The 17,501-nt window shown below is 30.6% G+C and overlaps 1 protein-coding gene across 5 annotated transcripts in view; it reads left to right on the plus strand.

Annotated features, from left to right (window-relative positions):
- The window catches only part of LOC117168235 (tumor protein p53-inducible nuclear protein 2), a 131,633-nt gene that overhangs the window by 37,023 nt on the left and 77,109 nt on the right, over nt 1-17,501 (plus strand). Inside the window, exon 1 of one of the 5 annotated variants that reach the window (XM_033353724.1) lies at nt 12,596-12,630. The exons of 3 other annotated variants lie outside the window; for them this stretch is intronic. The gene's annotated coding sequence lies outside the window, so the exon portion shown is untranslated. Of the gene's footprint in view, nt 1-12,595; nt 12,631-15,142; nt 15,201-17,501 lie in introns of those variants that run through there. One more of the 5 variants, XM_033353725.1, reaches the window with a different exon arrangement.

Here is a 17,501-nt window from a genome sequence, read left to right on the forward strand (position 1 = left end):
CAGTATCCCAGAGTCACCGTTCTAGACACCTCACCCAGGTGCCATTCAGCTTTCGGCACGGTTTTCACACCACCGCTTGGGGGTTAATTCCTTCGGGACCACTCCTGGACAATTGTCCGCGAGTTGATCTGTTTTTTATTTTAAATTGAAACTTTTTTGGTTGGGATATCAACTATTATATTTTTATTTAAGAATTCTTATTTTTTGGCTAGAAAATTAACAACTTTGTTTAAAGTTGAAACATTTTTAGAAAATTATTTTTTTTAATATTGATCATTTCAGTTTGAAATTGAATCGTTTTGTATGAATATCGCCTTTTTACTTAAAAACCTAACAATTTGGTAAAATTTAAACTATTTCGTTGACAATGAACTTTTTGTTTAAAATGTATATTTTTGATTGAAAATTCCACAATTTGGTTAAAAGTTACAATGTTTTATTGAAAATTTAACTATATGGTAAGGAATTACATTTTCTGTTAAAAAATCGTATTTCTGGGTTAAAAATTCAAATATTTTGTAGATAATTCATTGTTTCAGCTTAAATTTTTTTTTATTAATTCATGTATTTTGTTACAAATTTGCGTTTTTTTTGTAGAACTTCTAACCGAAAATGTAATGACTTCAAGTTTGGTTGATAATTTAAATTTTTTAATAGAAAATGCGAGTCTTTTAGTTAAATTAAATTTTTTTTTTAATTTCAAATTAAAATCTTTTTTAACTTGGAAATTCAAGAATTTGGTTGAAAGTTATCTCTATTGTTTATAATTCATATTTTTGGTTGATATTGAACTATTTCGTTAAAAATTAAACTATTTTGATCAAAATTAAATTATTATATTCATTGGTAAAACCAATGTTTTTTAAGATTCATAATTTTAGTTTAAAATATATCTTTTGGCTTAAAAATTTAACAATTTTGTGGAAAATTCGTTGTTTTTATTCTAAAATAACTTTTTCAACTAAAAATGACACTATTCCATTATTTCTTGAAAATTCAACTATTTAGTTTACAATAAATCTGTTTTTATTGAGGATGCAACTATTTTCTTACAAATGTTTTCGTTTTTAGTTGAGTTTTTTAGTTGAGCTTAACTTAACTCAGTTGGGAGGGGGGTGTACACACACACACGCGCGTGCGCGCGTATGTGTGCATGCATGTATGTATGTTTATATGTATTTATTCATAAATATTTAGAATTTATTTAGGACAGCGATATTTTACTTTTATTCGTTTGCATGCAACCTGTATATGTATATTAATTGTACGTGTATTATAGAGTTTTATATAATGTGCAAAAGTTTACGATGAATTCTTCTTTGATGAGGCTAAAAATTCTCCTATTTGCAATTATGTCTGAGCTAAAATTAATGTTCTGAAAATTCTCCATAAAATGAGTCCTGGACGTGATAATAAGTTTTTTAATGGTCTTGTGATATAAACGTCTGTATGTGTGCACTAATGTGTATCTATATATGTGTATACCTAGAATATTAATATTCCACGTTTATTTCATTAACAATTAACTTTTCAGTTACTTAGTTGTAATATGAGATGATAATGTTTGAAACAATCTTTTTTTTTCTAAAAATCGTTCTGTGAAATGTACTAGATATTAAATATATAATTTTTTAAATAGTAAATATAGATTAGATTGGATTATAGACTCTTTGAAAGTACTATGCACAATAATTCATTTTTCAAACGATGTATTATAACCTGCAAATATCAACAGAAAGCAACACCTAATTTTTTTAAAATTGTTCACACAAGTCAGGAGAAATTAGTTAGAAGTAATAAGTATTCTTTCAAATACTTAATCTTCCTCATTAACGGAAATATTTACCACACTGCAAGTGAAAAGTATACAAAGAAGTGAGCAATTTCTTAATTACCCACAATTCACAATAATTTGAAAGTTGTTCTACAGATCTATGAGAAAAATATTTGGTTGAAAAACGGTAAAAAATTTTTTTCAACAATTGAGGGACCGGATCGTATAAGGGTGTATAGAATTTTTTCGTGCGAAATCATAGTCCCCTGGAGGCTTTAAAACAAATTTTGGATCTAAAATTTTTGAAGGACATATCTGGACGTGAAATTTTATTGTGCATCTTTTTTCCTCTAGACAAAAAGTTGTAACTTTCTTAGTTTTCGAAATAAAACAAAAAACTGACTTTTTTGAAAAACTTGATTTTAATCCGTTTTTCACTTCAACTCATGCTTAGTGCTTCAGTTTTTGAAATTTTTTAATGAAAATTTCAGGGAATGTGCTTTAAGATGTCCTTTGATTGACAATAAGATAGGAATTCGAAACCATTGTTTTAAAAAATTATTATTAATTTTTTTCTGATGTTGGGCGAGAATCGAACACTTGTAACTTCCAGCGTTTCGTTTAGCGAGGAAATTTTATTAAATTTTCGATGTATTTTAAAATAAAGTATACAGTTTATTCTTCATCAGAAGAAAGAATCGAGTCGTCTTTGGCTTTATTGCTCGTTATCGAGGCAAAGTATTCATTAAAAAACGCTTGTCCTTTTGTTGTGCGGTATTTCAATAAACTCTTCACGTCTTTCATTTTGGCTTCAGTTATTGCAATGATTGGAGGGGGATTTCTTTCTAACTCCGCCTCTTTCAATTTCGTTTGAGTTTTAAAGATGGAGATATTCGTTTCTGTGTAATTCTCAAAAATTTCAACATTTCCGTTTGGCAGATAGTGAACTACATAAGCTTTACTTATCTTCATACCTTCAGGATACGATACAGTTTTCTTAAAGGATTTTTCATAATCATTCAAAATGTTATCACCACACTGTACCATAGTAAACGGAGGATCTCGAGAGTTTTTTTATTAATTTAATGTACTCTTCTGCAGTTTCTATGCGTTCTAGCTTCATTTTTTTCTGCGAATGCATTCCAAAATTACGGTCGCATTGACAATATGAATGACCCCGAACTGGAAAGACATGCCAGATGTCGATACCTAATTGCATGGAAGGTGTAACAATATATGCAAATACTGTGTGATTCTTATTTTGTCCACCATATGTATCAGAAAAAAGAACAATCTTTTTGTGATAATAAGTATCAAATTCTTGTTGTATTGCATGATGGAGAAAACTGCATACAGTAGTTGCCCCTTTTTCGACATTTCCCTCTGATATAGGATACATATAGCTCTGTTCGGAACCATAAACATGAGCGTTAAATAAATAAGGCCACAACAATCTTTTGTAAAACTGTTCATGACCGGAATTTTGGGTAACGCAAGATTCTGAGCATAATCAAATTCGCAGCAGAGAACCCGTTCCTCGGACATCAGCTTATTTCTCAAAATTCTATATTCTTGTACCTCTTGTTTGTGAATCGCGATTTCAGGGGATTTCACGTTTTTCACATCACTTTCGTAACATGTATTGCACACGTCAGTACGTGGTATAATGAAGTTTTTCGGCAAGTTTCAGATCAAAATATTTAATAGTTTAGGAATAGTTATGATTTTAGTGAACGTCAGCGATGGAGTTTTCTAGCTTACTATCCACTCCGCTGTGCCACGTTCTCTCGCTAGAGAGTTTTTGCCTATAATATGATATTATGAAATTTTTTAGTGAATAATAGTTAAACAAAAATAAGTTAACAAAATATTCATGAATTTTATTTAATTTTGAATGTATTTTTCCGGTTTCTTTAAATTTAAATGTAGGATACTTTAAAGTACACCTAATGTTTACACGGACATTTGGCTTAAATCGTAAGCGATCTTAAATATGCACAAATTTTCTTGCACTTTGTCTAGATCTATTTCAAAAAGAAAGCAGATCATTCAATCCTTAACTATGATCTGGACAGTGCACATTAAATTAAATTGTAAGCTTAAAAAATATGAATAGCTCTTGTACTTATTAATAATAAATCTAGTCACAAATTTTCTATTGTTATTTTAAAATGGAAAATATACCTGTGGCGATTCGAGGCAGAAAATGAAAAAGAGACGAGAGTACATGGGCGGAAAATGTACGCAAAACTTCTAAGAACAAGGTATACCTTTTAATAATCTGTCGATTCAAACAATTAATGTTTTACGGTTCTATAAAGTCCCAATTTTAAATAAACAGTAAATAAAATTGGTATTTTATAGATTTTGCACGAGATAAATTTTTGTGATTTTGTTTTCATTGATTACATTTTTCAGAAATCGTTATTTTATAGAATGAATTAAATCATACACTAGGAAAATTATATACAAAATTATTGATCGTTTTTCATTTTAAAATGATGAATATTTCAAAGAAATTGTTTTGTGCTTAATAAAATTTAAAAAAATGGAAGATAAAATCTGTAAGTTTGAAATTTACTTGTGGGGAGAAGAATGCATTTTAAGATAAGAAAATCCCGAAAAGGTAATTATGTCAAAGAAACTTATCACTCCCTTACAATCTTGTTGCAAAAGAAAATGCTGCGAAAGTATTGCAATATCTGCACAAGAGAAGTTGCATTCCAAATTTTGGGAATTGGGAGATTATCATAAGCAATCCATCCTTCTTAGTACTTTGATGAAGATCAATGATCCAAAAAAAGTTAATGCTCACAAGGTTTCAAGATTAGTAACTTGGACTTTTTTATTTGCTACTGATGACAGTGTAATCGTCGTATGTACAAAGTGTTTAATGAGTTGTTTAAATTTGTCGGAGAAAAGATTGCGAGAAGTACAGGGAAATAAGTGTAACGCAGGATCTCGCAGGATCTCGTTGAGAAAGATTTAATAGATGAGTCCACATACGCAAAATACTTCAATCGAAACGTGAATTTTACTTTCAGATTACCACGTACTGACGTGTGCAGCACATGTTACGAAAGTGATTCGAAGAACGTGGAATCTCGTGAAATCGCGATTCACCAACAAGAGGTACAAGAATATAGAATTTTGAGAAATAAGCTGATGTCTGAGGAAGGGGTTCTCTGCTGCGACTTTGATTCTGCTCAGAATCTTGCGTTACCCAAAATTCCGGTTATGAACAGTTTTACAAACGATTGTTGTGACTTTATTTATTTAACGCTCATGTTTATGGTTCCGTACAGAGCTATATGTATCCTATATCAGAGGGAAATGTCGAAAAAGGGGCAAATACTGTATGCAGTTTTCTCCATCATGCAATACAACAAGAATTTGATACTTATTATCACAAAAAGATTGTTCTTTTTTCTGATGCATATGGTGGACAAAATAAGAATCACACAGTATTTGCCTATCTTGTTACACCTTCCATGCAATTGGGTGTCGACATCTGACATGTCTTTCCAATTCGGGGTCAGTCATATTGTCAATGCGACCGTAATTTTGGAATGCATTCACAGAAAAAGAAGAAGCTAGAACGCATAGAAACAGCAGAAGAGTACATTAAATTAATAAAAAACTCTCGAGATCCTCCATTCACTATGGTACAGTCTGGTGGTAACATTTTGAATGATTATGAAAAATCCTTTAAGAAAACTGTATCGCATCCTGAAGGTATGAAGATAAGTAAAGCTTATGTAGTTCACTATCTGCCAAACGGGAATGTGGACATTTTTGAGAATTACACAGAAACGAATGTCTCCATCTTTAAAACTCAAACGAAATTGAAAGTCGCGGGGTTAGAAAGAAATCCCCCTTCAATCATTGGAATAACTGAAGCCAAAATGAAAGACGTGAAGAGTTTATTGAAATACCGCACACCAAAAGGACAAGCGTTTTTTAATGAATGCTTTGCCTTGATAACGAGAAATAAAACCAAAGACGACTCGATTCTTTCTTCTGATGAAGAATAAACTGTCTACTTTATTTTAAAATACATCGAAAATTTAATAAAATAGATTTATATTCAGTAAACTTAATTTTTTGTATTTTTATTTATTAACAGATTTAGGTTTTATCAAATTTATAAGCCATACATTGGCGAGACACTTAGTGGCGTACGGCTGTACGCCACGGAGCTTTTGATACGCACGAAAACTCCAGCGCTGACGTTCACTAAAATCGTAACTACTCCTAAAATATTCAATATTCTGATCTGAAACTTTCCAAAAAACTTCAATATACCTTTCTTCGAATTATTGTCGCGAGAAGTATTAGCCTGCTCAAAATTTCCTCGCTAAACGAAACGCTGGAAGTTACAAGTGTACGATTCGCGCCGAACATCAGAAAAAGATTAATAATAATGTTTGAAAACAACGGTTTTGAATTCCTATCATATTGTCAATCGAAGGACATCTTAAAGTAGAGTCCTTGAAATTTTCATTAAAAAATTTCCAAAACTGAAGCACTGAGCACGAGTCGAAGTGAAAAACGGATTAAAATCAAGCTTTTAAAAAAAGTCAGTTTTTGAAGCCTCCAGGGGACTATGATTTCGCACGAGAAAATTCTATACGCCCTTGTGCGATCCAGCCCCTCAATTTGTCAAACAATTGTTTGGTTTCAATATTTTTATTTTTTCTGAAATTTAGCCTCAAACAATTTTTTCCACCCTTTTCTTTACCAATTTTTTTTTAAAACTTTTTTTCAAATAATTTTGTTTTAACTTTAAAACACAACTTTCAAAGGAATAAGTTTTCTAAGATTCTCTTAACTTTTAAGGTAACATCTTAATATAATATATGCCTACTTTCACTAATTGTTTTGAATATATTGTTGGTTAACATTGCTATAAAGTATAATAAATTGTTTAAACGTTTTAGTTCAATGTGTGATCTACAATATAAATTTAAACCGTACGTATCAGAAAACTGATACATTATAGCAGTGGAACATCACTTCAGAAGACAATTTCTATAAAGAATAAGAAATTTAAAAAAAATGTATTTATACCTACAATTATGAATCAAAACAAATCCGTTATGTATTATAAAGTGTTTGCGTTATAATTATGTAGCATTACTTCAGGAGGAAAAACTTATAAACAATAATGATATCTTTTAATAATTAATTTACTTCAATGGCAGTATTTATCATCACACTCTAACTGAATAGTTAAAAATAAGCTTTCCGAAGCCAATTGTCAACTTTCCTTTCAGAATCAAATTTACAAAAATGCCTCGGGTCCCATTCAATAACACTGCTACTGTATGCTCACAGGATAATGGTATTGTTGAAAAAGGTTAATCCATTCGCAAGTTTTTTCCGCCTACTGAAGGAATTAAAGCCTCTTCTTACGTTAGCCTCCCGACTAAAATATTGCAGCGAAAGCAAATAAATTCCGCAAAGAAATACCTTTACAGTATATTTGTTTGACCTTGAGCCTTGGCAAGCTGAGTTTTTCGTTTACAGAGGGATTTCAGCTTTCATTTAGTTCTTTTCATATCGCGTTGCTTACTATATACTCTTAGTTAACTGCAATCACGCCCTTTAGGCCTTTTTACCGGGGGTTCTTGAGTGGGTGGAGGGTGACAATACTCCAATGTCCGAAAGTACTAATAAACTCCTGCAATGTGTTACAGATTTTATTGCGTTGCTACACACGAGGTGATTATTGAATGCATTTGCCGCTAAGAGTCCGATTTTATCGCACCTTTGAGCGACTTGGCACTGGCAAGGGTACAAATTCTTAATCGTCTGCGTGCCAGCTTTCATTTCCACTAACTTTTATCACGTTAACTTCTCATCTTCGAAAATGCACAGTGGGATCTCAGACTATCAGAAGTAGTTGGAATTTCAACAACATTAATTGCATAAAACTTCAACAACATGTGGTTGAAAATTCAATCAGATATTTCTAACAGTGTATGTAATTTTCCGAAAGTTTGTGATTATACACACATCTTTTTTTTTACAGTGTAATGTTTATTGAAAATTTTTTCATATAAATTTGTCTTTGTCAGTAGTTTACAATGAGTTTACTGATTATTTTTATAACCTTTTTCATCAGTTTCTACCTTTCGTTTTTTATTTTTATTTACTGAATTATTTATTATGTATTTCTATAAAATTTTGAACTAAAATTGTGGGTATGACAGCACCTTTTTTGGAATAAAATAATCTTAGGTCAGAACAGATAGGAACATAAGTGTTAAACGCGCCGTACTTTTAGATTGTTTTTCTAAAGTTGCATACAAATGTTTAAAGTTGCGTAATTATTTGATCTGCACCTTCAGGGGGCACCGATGCGGAGTATTTTATTGAACTTCTTCTTTGAATAAAATAATTGCATGTAAAAGAATTGGACGCGCGCCAAGCACGCGTATGAGGTTCTGGTATTTTTTAATACAAGATACACAAGTACCTACACAACTGATATAACTGTATGTCTATTTCTGTTGCATTTTGCTTAAGTTTCATTAGCGTGCACTATTTCATTTTAAACGCTTGACATCCTGATTTCATAACGTTCGATTTGCGTCCAACAGTTTGTGTTGCAATATTTATATTAGAAAAAATTCTGGAACGTTTAATTTTTGATTTGGAAAATGAAAATAAGTAAATGTGGATGGTGTATGGTAAATTGAATTTTCTGCGACTAAAGGACATCGGTATTATTTATACTGATCAGCATGGGCAACGAAAATGTTCCATCAAGTCAGATTTATGAAAAAAATGGACTTTATACCCTTTTTCGCAATTAGTACCGGCTGAACAAGACGTGATAGGAATTTTAAAAAGTGTTTAAACTGATACTTTAACCTTGTATACTTTAATGTAAGATTGTAAAAATTTTGACATCTGACTACACTGTAAAAAATCTTTGGTGATATTTACAATCAGCTAGTAATTATACGTGCATTATATTTTCAAATTATAATATGTAACCTGATTAATTTACGATACTTTAGTACTTATTTGCAATCTAGTGTAATTTCACTTAACGTTACAATGTTAAAATAAAAAGGAGGCTGTTCAATTTACAGTCGACTGTAAAATTACTGTGTCCGATGATGGAAATTATGCGATTAGTGTCAGACATAGTAAATTTACGTAAGGTGATAAATTTACTTGGGGCGTTAAGTCTACGAAAGGGTATGTCAATTTTGAAGATGTGTTCTTTTCTATCGCGAGGGAGTAACTCTGCGCAGACGGCGAACGCTGCAGAATTATTTGCAGGACGTCAATTTTGAGCATTCGGGACTAGCGAGTGCAAGTCGTGCCAAACGATAAGTTCCGGAGACGCCCGAACGGCTATTTACCATTTGGTGCGCATTTCGTTTATTGGTTTGTACGTCAAATACATTTTAAGGTTCTTTTATGATTTTGGCCAACTTTGAAATTTATAAAAGGTTATTACATAATGATGCTATTATGTATAATATACTACTATACATATAATACTATGTAATTATATAAAATATTATTCTTAACGACCGTAAATGACTTTTGAGTATAACGGAAAAGCTTAGGGTGACTGAACCTTCAAATATTATTTTGACTGAATGTGTTGACTTACGAACTGTACGTAATTTCGCGGTTGACGACAGGAAATTTACGTTCTGCATGTATTTCTTAATGGCGGACGCAGGTTGAGAAGAAAAAGATGTATTTTTACATAATTCTGCCTATTTACTATATGCCACACCGATCAAATAATTTCCATCGTCGCAGGATGTAAATTTACACCAACTTTTTTTACAGTGTTTAGTTTAATTTGTCCATAGGCATGAATATTGATAACCCTACTACATATTGTGCCCGATATTAAAGCATGCAATTATTCTTCTGCACTACAACTACTTAATCAATGCAATTGTAACGTAGGGTAAGGGGGGGGGGGGGCAGCGCCAACCAGTTAAACGTTAATGATTTTTTTTAAGGTAATAAGATGTTGAATTGATCCAGTTTTTTCTTATTACGAGTTCTAACTTATTTTATATCATATTTCTATAAGTATTAATCACATAAAAATACAATAATTTGGTAATTTAATTATTTCTAACATGCTGTATTTCGTCGGCTTTGCCCCTCACCTGAGGGCAAAGCCGTCTGCAGCTTTTTATGAAAATCAAAATATTTAAAGATAAGAAAATACGCTGGTTTGTTTCTGAGGTATTTTATGTACTGGAAAAATTACCTTTTAAGATATCCAACAAGAAGAATAAGTCATTTTGAATAAAAATAGAGATAGTTGTAATATAATCTCTTATTCGCTGACATTCTACTAGAAACGGACTTTACGCAATGTTTCTACTGTACCAATACAAGACAACTGCATACCGATTGGATTGATAATAATAATATTTAATAGTTTCTTCCATGTAGTACACAAGATAAGCCGCTGTTCTACATTGCCGATCATTTATCGACGAAACTTGTGACGCGTGTTTCACCTAAGCACTTGTCAATATTATTTTCGTCGTACCTGCCCCCTGGCCCAGCCTCATTTATGATATTTATTATATTTTGTACTTGAATTACGTCTAATTAATATAATTAGTCCATTTTCAAGATTTTAGTATGTAACACTATCTCTCTGAGGGAATAGATTTATTTTATGCAAAGTAGAACTAAAATTGTTAAATAATAGCCATAATATTCAGTTAATTCAAATCTAAAGGGTTTTGAAGAATTAGTGAATTCTAAACTATTCTCTTAGATGTTGATATAAAATATCGAAAAGGGCTAAATTTAATAAAATAATCTTATTTTTATTAGGAAAGAATGCAATTTTTACCAATTTAGAAATAAAAAATTCCTCGTAAAGTACTAAAAATAATAATTTCGCGTTTTAGACCATTTTATAAGTTCTGATAATAACATTTAATGAGCATTTAAAATTTGTATCGACGGAACTTATAAATTTTACCACGTTGCTCAAAAATTTTCTAAATAACAATTTTATTTAAAGCTTCGTGTAACGTTGTGCTTTTTAGGTGTTTTTTTACTATTCTAAAACGATTAAGACATACATCCAATGTAATTTTTTCTGAACATTAAAAATTTTTCATGGAGGTGGAACTTAGTATATTTTCCTCAAAAAAAGTAATAGAAAAAAAATGTTTTCACCTTAATTGTATAGTCAATGTCTCGACATTTCAAAACACCCTGACAACATTTGTAGACGTGTTTTTTAAAGTCTATTTTTGTACTACTGGCATAGTGCCGCCCGGGTCGTGCAGCCAACTTTCTACCAGTACTGGGCGAACTACCGGCTGTCTGTACTGGTGGGCATTACTGGGCCAGTACTACGCCGGTGGGGAACTCTGGCACACTACCGACATTTCCACCTGGGAGTTTCCTACTTTTAACGCGCTCTACTGACAAGGAAAAGATATCCCTCGTGGACTAGCGATTTTTATTGGATTCAATCTGCCATTAACCAATTCTTTATGAGATATTGATAATACAATAATTTCATAAACAAATGATACATATTAACAATTTTAATTGCATAAAGAGTAAACATTATTCTTTTACCTAAAGTTATTGCTAGATACATACTGAATAGCTTATAGTCAATGCTAATTAACACTTATTATACCTGTTATTTTTAATTAATTAATAGATTCCTAGTATCTCATAAAGAATCACCCAATGGCAGCTAAAAAAATTTATACCAAATGGATTCCGATGTACTTTCACCTATTTGATTCTCATCAAAATCGATGACCCATGATGGTTTCTGTCCTCGTGTCAGTGCAGCACGTCGAGAGTTAGAAACTTGAAAAAAATTTCTCTCGAAAATAACTTAAAACACAGCTTTTAGTTTTAATGTTAACTTAAGAAGGCTTTAGATATTATTATTATCTTCAATTCTTTAAAATCGATTATTTCATACAGGTTGAAAAACAATAATTAAAAATGTTTTTTAAATAAACAATTGTAAATTTAGAATTTATTAATATAATTTGCATTTTCTGAAAATTCCGTCTTTTCTGCATATAAGTTTGTGTGAGGGGATTTTTTTAAGACCAATAGATACAGACATAGGAAATCCAAAAATTAAAAAAATCGATGACATCAGTTTCGCCTTCGATATGGAACGCCTCCTAGACGTCTATCAAAAGAAATTAAAAACGTTTTCACCTAAAGCGGGAGGGATGATATTTGTGACGCCACTTTTTTATTCCAGAATGAAACAGTTATACATGTATTGTTAGCTTTACATTTTTACCGACACGTGACCTTACGAAATCGCAAGGGGCACGACCGATGCAAGAAATTAATCAGACGCCAAGTGTTACATGCGCAATAACGACTATACAGCGAGATATTTTTTAGAGAACTATTTCATGGTGCCTTCACGTCGAATTGGTTTTTACAATTTAAATACAAAATTTTGTAAGATAGTCAACTTTTTTCCCGTGTCTAATAGTTGCAAATTCATGCAGCGGAAAGATAATTCCTTATCGCTTTATTCTGGTATCAAGTAGCGAGCGAGCGAAGACTAGATGTAACAGCCACACGCGTTTAAACTGTCAGAAGCATTCAGGCATCAGTGGTCCTTGGATGCACACATTTCATTATTCTATGCTTTTGTTCTGTATAGAGATCACTTCTTTTATACAGCTCGCAAAAGTTCGCTTTCGTAGTCAAGCGACAAAGTTTGATATTCATTATTTTGTCGTATGCTACGTCCGTCAACCTCTCGATGTGGTATATGTAATAAGATACTGGAAACAATTTCGAGACTCGAGAGAGAGATTATGCACAGCATGGGCTATATTTTCGAGGTATTCTTAATGGCCTCATTAAATTAACTGCACAATTTTTTTATAAACAACGTCAAGGTTATATTTAGTGACACATTACTTTTTTTAAACTGCCAAAACGTTACGTGTCAATTATAATTTAGAATCTTCTAGAACACTGCGGTAAAGAGGGAGATATATTAATAGATAAAGACAGTAAATCATATCCAACATGTATACCTTAGAGAGAAAGGTAAGTGGAGCGAGAGAGAGAGAGAGAGAGAGAAGGAGGGAAGGAGAGAAAGAGAAAGTTGTGTATTAATAAATGTTTAAATTCAAAAAGAATTTGGTAAAATTTGTAATATTTGTAATATTGTAGTAGGCTTTGCGATTGAGCGACTCGAAAAATACGAACAGATTTTTAAGAGGTCCTTTTACATACTGTTGATCACTGTAACGGATTTAGAATTTTATATTGATATAGCTAGGATGTTAAATAAACTATTTGATATGAAGAACATATGATTTGAAGGTTCTTGCTAGAATTTATAAAATAAATCAGCCACATATATATTATTGTTGACTAAGAAACGTTGAAATCACGTTTCACATAATAGAGTAATATGCTGAAAAGATTTAATTTACATGCTTGAAACAATAAAATAAAGTATCATGAATGATAAAATAAATTTATCAGTATTGAAATTAATATAGTTTATAGAAATTGAGGATGATATATTGCTTTCTAGCTAACTTATTTAATTCACAGTTCAAAAATATTTTCTATGATGTTGAATCTTCTGGAATATTGAAGATATATTACCGATATTCTACAGATGTAGTAATTCATCCTATGTTTCCAGTATATTCCTAAAGACATCATCAAATTTGTGTTGCGCCATTTCCAAAAAGAATTTTTTGTAAACAACTTCAAGGTTATTTTTAATGACGCATTATAGTTTGCGATGTTAAAAAAATATATCCGAAATTTTCGATGATAATGTAGAAGATTCTGGAACAATTAGAAAATGAGGGACGTATGTTACTATACAAGGATAGCATAAGTGGATCTATAAAAGGGCGCTTCGCATTTATTTCTCGCAGTTGTCACCAAGTATTTGATGAATGTGCAAGATATTTTTGTAGTGTATCAGCAAAGTTCATTTAATGAGCATTAATAAAAGTATAATTTAATTACACACCATCCTTGAAAAGCCTTGAAAAGCCAGTTAAAATAATTTTTAAATAGATTAGCTCATATTTGATTTATACTTACAGAATTTTTTTGCAATCGCCACTTCGTGGACACTGCGGATTGACAAAATTACGATTACGAGTTTTACCAAGGCCCTCGAGTAACATCGGAAATGCTCGGCGCAATTAGAAGACGATATTCGGCAATGAATTTCCCATTTTAAATAGGAATTTTCGCAAAGTATTATTTCGGTTTGTAAACTCTTTCATTGCGAAAAATTCAATTCTTTCTTTTCACTGTCCATTATTATTTACAATGGTAATTTTTCTCAACTTTTTTGCAAACTATGTTATTTGAACTGCTACTTACTGCCATCACTATTTTATTTATTTTTATGCATATGAATCTTTTCTAATTGCATTTTGCTGTTGAAAAATATTGTTCTTTCCAACTCTCAATGGCCATTAATAACTTTAGAATATATTTCTGATTGATATGGAAAAAGTATTTCTTCATATCGCTCTTGCAAGAATTACGAACTTTGCCACTATATCCAAGCTTGCCATTGAACTCTTGTAAATATAAATGTTATTATACTAAATTTATCAATCAGAAATTTCTCCGTGCATGAATGAATGTCTCAAATTTTAACACAATTTCAGTCAATCGAAAACTTTACATTTTTCCTATTAAGTGCCGCAATGATTGCATTTGCTAAAAGTTATTACTTTTTTAGTCAGTGAAAGCAGTCTACTAATTTCTTTCTAGAATTGCAAAATGCCAACGGTGCAATTAACAGTCTAATGTACAACATTTGTGAAAGAATTTGGCATATAAAAACAAAATGGAAAGCTTATTACGAATATTGTAATGGGCTTCGAAATAATACAAACATTTTCTTAAAATTCATATGAAATTCGAAAAAAAGTTATTTTTAAACATTACTGCAAGACAATACTTACAAAGATTTGCAAAAATTTCCAAAATTTTCAACATTTTAAAATAATATTTTACAGCATCTTGAGGATTTTAAGCTGTTTCCAATATAAAATAATTGCTCTGCTGCTTTTAAAAAGTGTTCGGTTAAAACAATTTTTTCCCTTTATTTTTCATGTTTTATAGCTCACAATCTGTTAAATTTATATAATTAGCCAATTTATTTATTCATTGCTTGATTTGTGCAGTTACAGTATTGAAAACGATAACGTGAGTTTATATGGGAAGGACTACATCTGAATCTTTGAACTGTACCATTTCGTGAAAGTTAAAAACAGAAAATACAGTTGAACTTAATCTAATTGAAATTTTTTTTATTGAAAGATTTCACTACATTCTATTTTCTACGTGTAGATTATTGAGAATTTGAATGGAAACTGGTCCCACTTACGAAACCTTTTAAACGTCACTTATAAAACTTGTAAGTTTAGATTTACAATTATAATGTTACAATATGAAAGCAGTCAAAGTTGCATTGTTCACAGTGCAATTTTGACTGCTGTAATTTGTTGACTGTTGGCGAATGCGAACGTGTCATATACCCGGAAATGTTCTTATTTTTTATTAAAGCGGCCACCCTAGAATTTATTTTTACATTCGCATCACAGAAGGTATTAGATTTATGTAAAATCGCCCCCCCCCCCCCTTTTTCCAAATGTCCACGTTTTGAGACTTCCTGAAACCGCAAAACAAGTCTTTACGAATGTGTCTGTCTGACGGTCTGTCTGTCCGTTCGTGGATGGTTATGTCTGTCGATTTTTAGTTTGTTAGCACCATAACTTTCGAAAGAATTGACATATTGGATTGGCCTTTGGTAAACTCGTTTAGTCTCGTAAGATGAAGGTGAAGTTTGTTACTCAGACATTTGGGATGAAAAAAATATTACCGAAGTTATAGCATTTTCAAAATTCCAAAAAACTATCTATAAATTTGTAATAAACTTTCCTTATCAAAATACATTCAACATAAAAAAAAATACTTTTTGGAAAAAGGACACAAGCTCCAATATCATTTTAACAAATAAAATTGTTCATCTAAATTATATCGTCGAATTTTTTTAGGACCGCTTCTCGCTAGGATGCGTATTTTTATTTTAAATCTTCAAAAGTAACATTGAAAATAAACTACATTCATGGAAAAATGACCAAAGTTTCATTAAAATGTATGATAAGAAAATTGTTTTACATTCTTATCACATTCTTATCACAGGACTATGTCCGTGTGAATATAGTGGGAGACGATATAAATGACTGGGTTGCGCGCGCAACACATTTGTGTATATTATTGTACATAATGAAAATAATTTATATAATTAAGTATGTGATATTAAAATTATATATAGAATAGAATAGAATTTATTGCCTTCATTGTATACTTTTACAAGTTTTTACAGTATTCTTTTGCCCTCTTAAATATTTATACAAAACGAAGCTACATATTTTCTCTCTTAGAATTTTTAACTGAACAGATAATTAAATCACTAAATCATTACATATTTCTGTGTCTATATTACAGTTCCTCTTGTCCTTAGTCTATATTACTCCTCTATATCACTGTTTTCTTCGATATTATAATTATATTAATATTATTATTAATTCGCTGTAAATGATTGTGCTAGACTTTTGAAGTGTTTCATGTTGGATTTATCTATTAAACCAAAAAAGTTTAAATAGCCTCCGGACTTTCGAAATTATAAAATTTGTTTATGAGAATCATTTGGAATTAAACAATTACAAACTATGGATTCCTAGAATTTGTTTATATTATACTTTTTTCAGGACTACTTGGACTTCGATTTTTAAGATTTAAGATTGCTAGCAATTTCAAAAAGTTTTAACACAAAATTTTATACTTGTTAGTACTTATAATTTTTAATTGTTTTATTTCAAATGATTCTCATAAATAAATTTTCCAATTTTGAAGGGCTGTTTAAATTTTTTCGGTTTAATAGATAAATTCAACTTCAAACGCTTAAAGCTCCAGCACAATAATTTACAGCTAATTAATATTCAGTCAATATTAATATCTGTTGAGATGATATTATAATATCATATATAGTTAATTATATATTATATTAATTCTATTATAATGTAATGAAATATAAGTATAAAAAATATCTGGTGTGATAGTATTAATCACGGAATTAATATTCTGATATTGCATATAGAAGAATTAAGCGCGCGAAACATTGAAATCATTAAAATCGTCAATTTCTTGCATTTCTTTAAACTGCGGAATAGTTTATAGAATATTAATATTAGTACTTTTCTACATAAAATTTAAATTATCTACCAATTTGAAATTGTTTCCATTGGATGGAAATACTTTAGCTTAAATTATATGTTGTCTTTTAAAGGAAATATGATAACATGTGTGTAAATGGTTTCACGGAAAAATTTCTTTGCTACAATGTTGTGAATATTTGAATTTTAAAACTGATAAAATGATAACTTGAATTATCAAAAAATTGTCCAAGTTTTTCTTTAGTGTTTGATATTGTTTAAACTAAACATAAAAAGGTAAATATTTGTATTATAAATCTATCTGTGTTACCTATATATAAATATTTATAGATAGGTTTTTTTTTTATGTAAATATTATATAAAATTATTTGATTTATTTTTTGTTTGTTAGAGGCGAGGGACACTTCTTTTTATTTTTTTTAGGTCGTTTTCGGTGGTATTTTATGCCTTTCAGGCTTTTTCCACCGAGCCAATATATT

Source organism: Belonocnema kinseyi, chromosome 2 (assembly GCF_010883055.1).
Source record: "Belonocnema kinseyi isolate 2016_QV_RU_SX_M_011 chromosome 2, B_treatae_v1, whole genome shotgun sequence".
In the NCBI taxonomy this organism is placed as follows: domain Eukaryota; kingdom Metazoa; phylum Arthropoda; class Insecta; order Hymenoptera; family Cynipidae; genus Belonocnema; species Belonocnema kinseyi.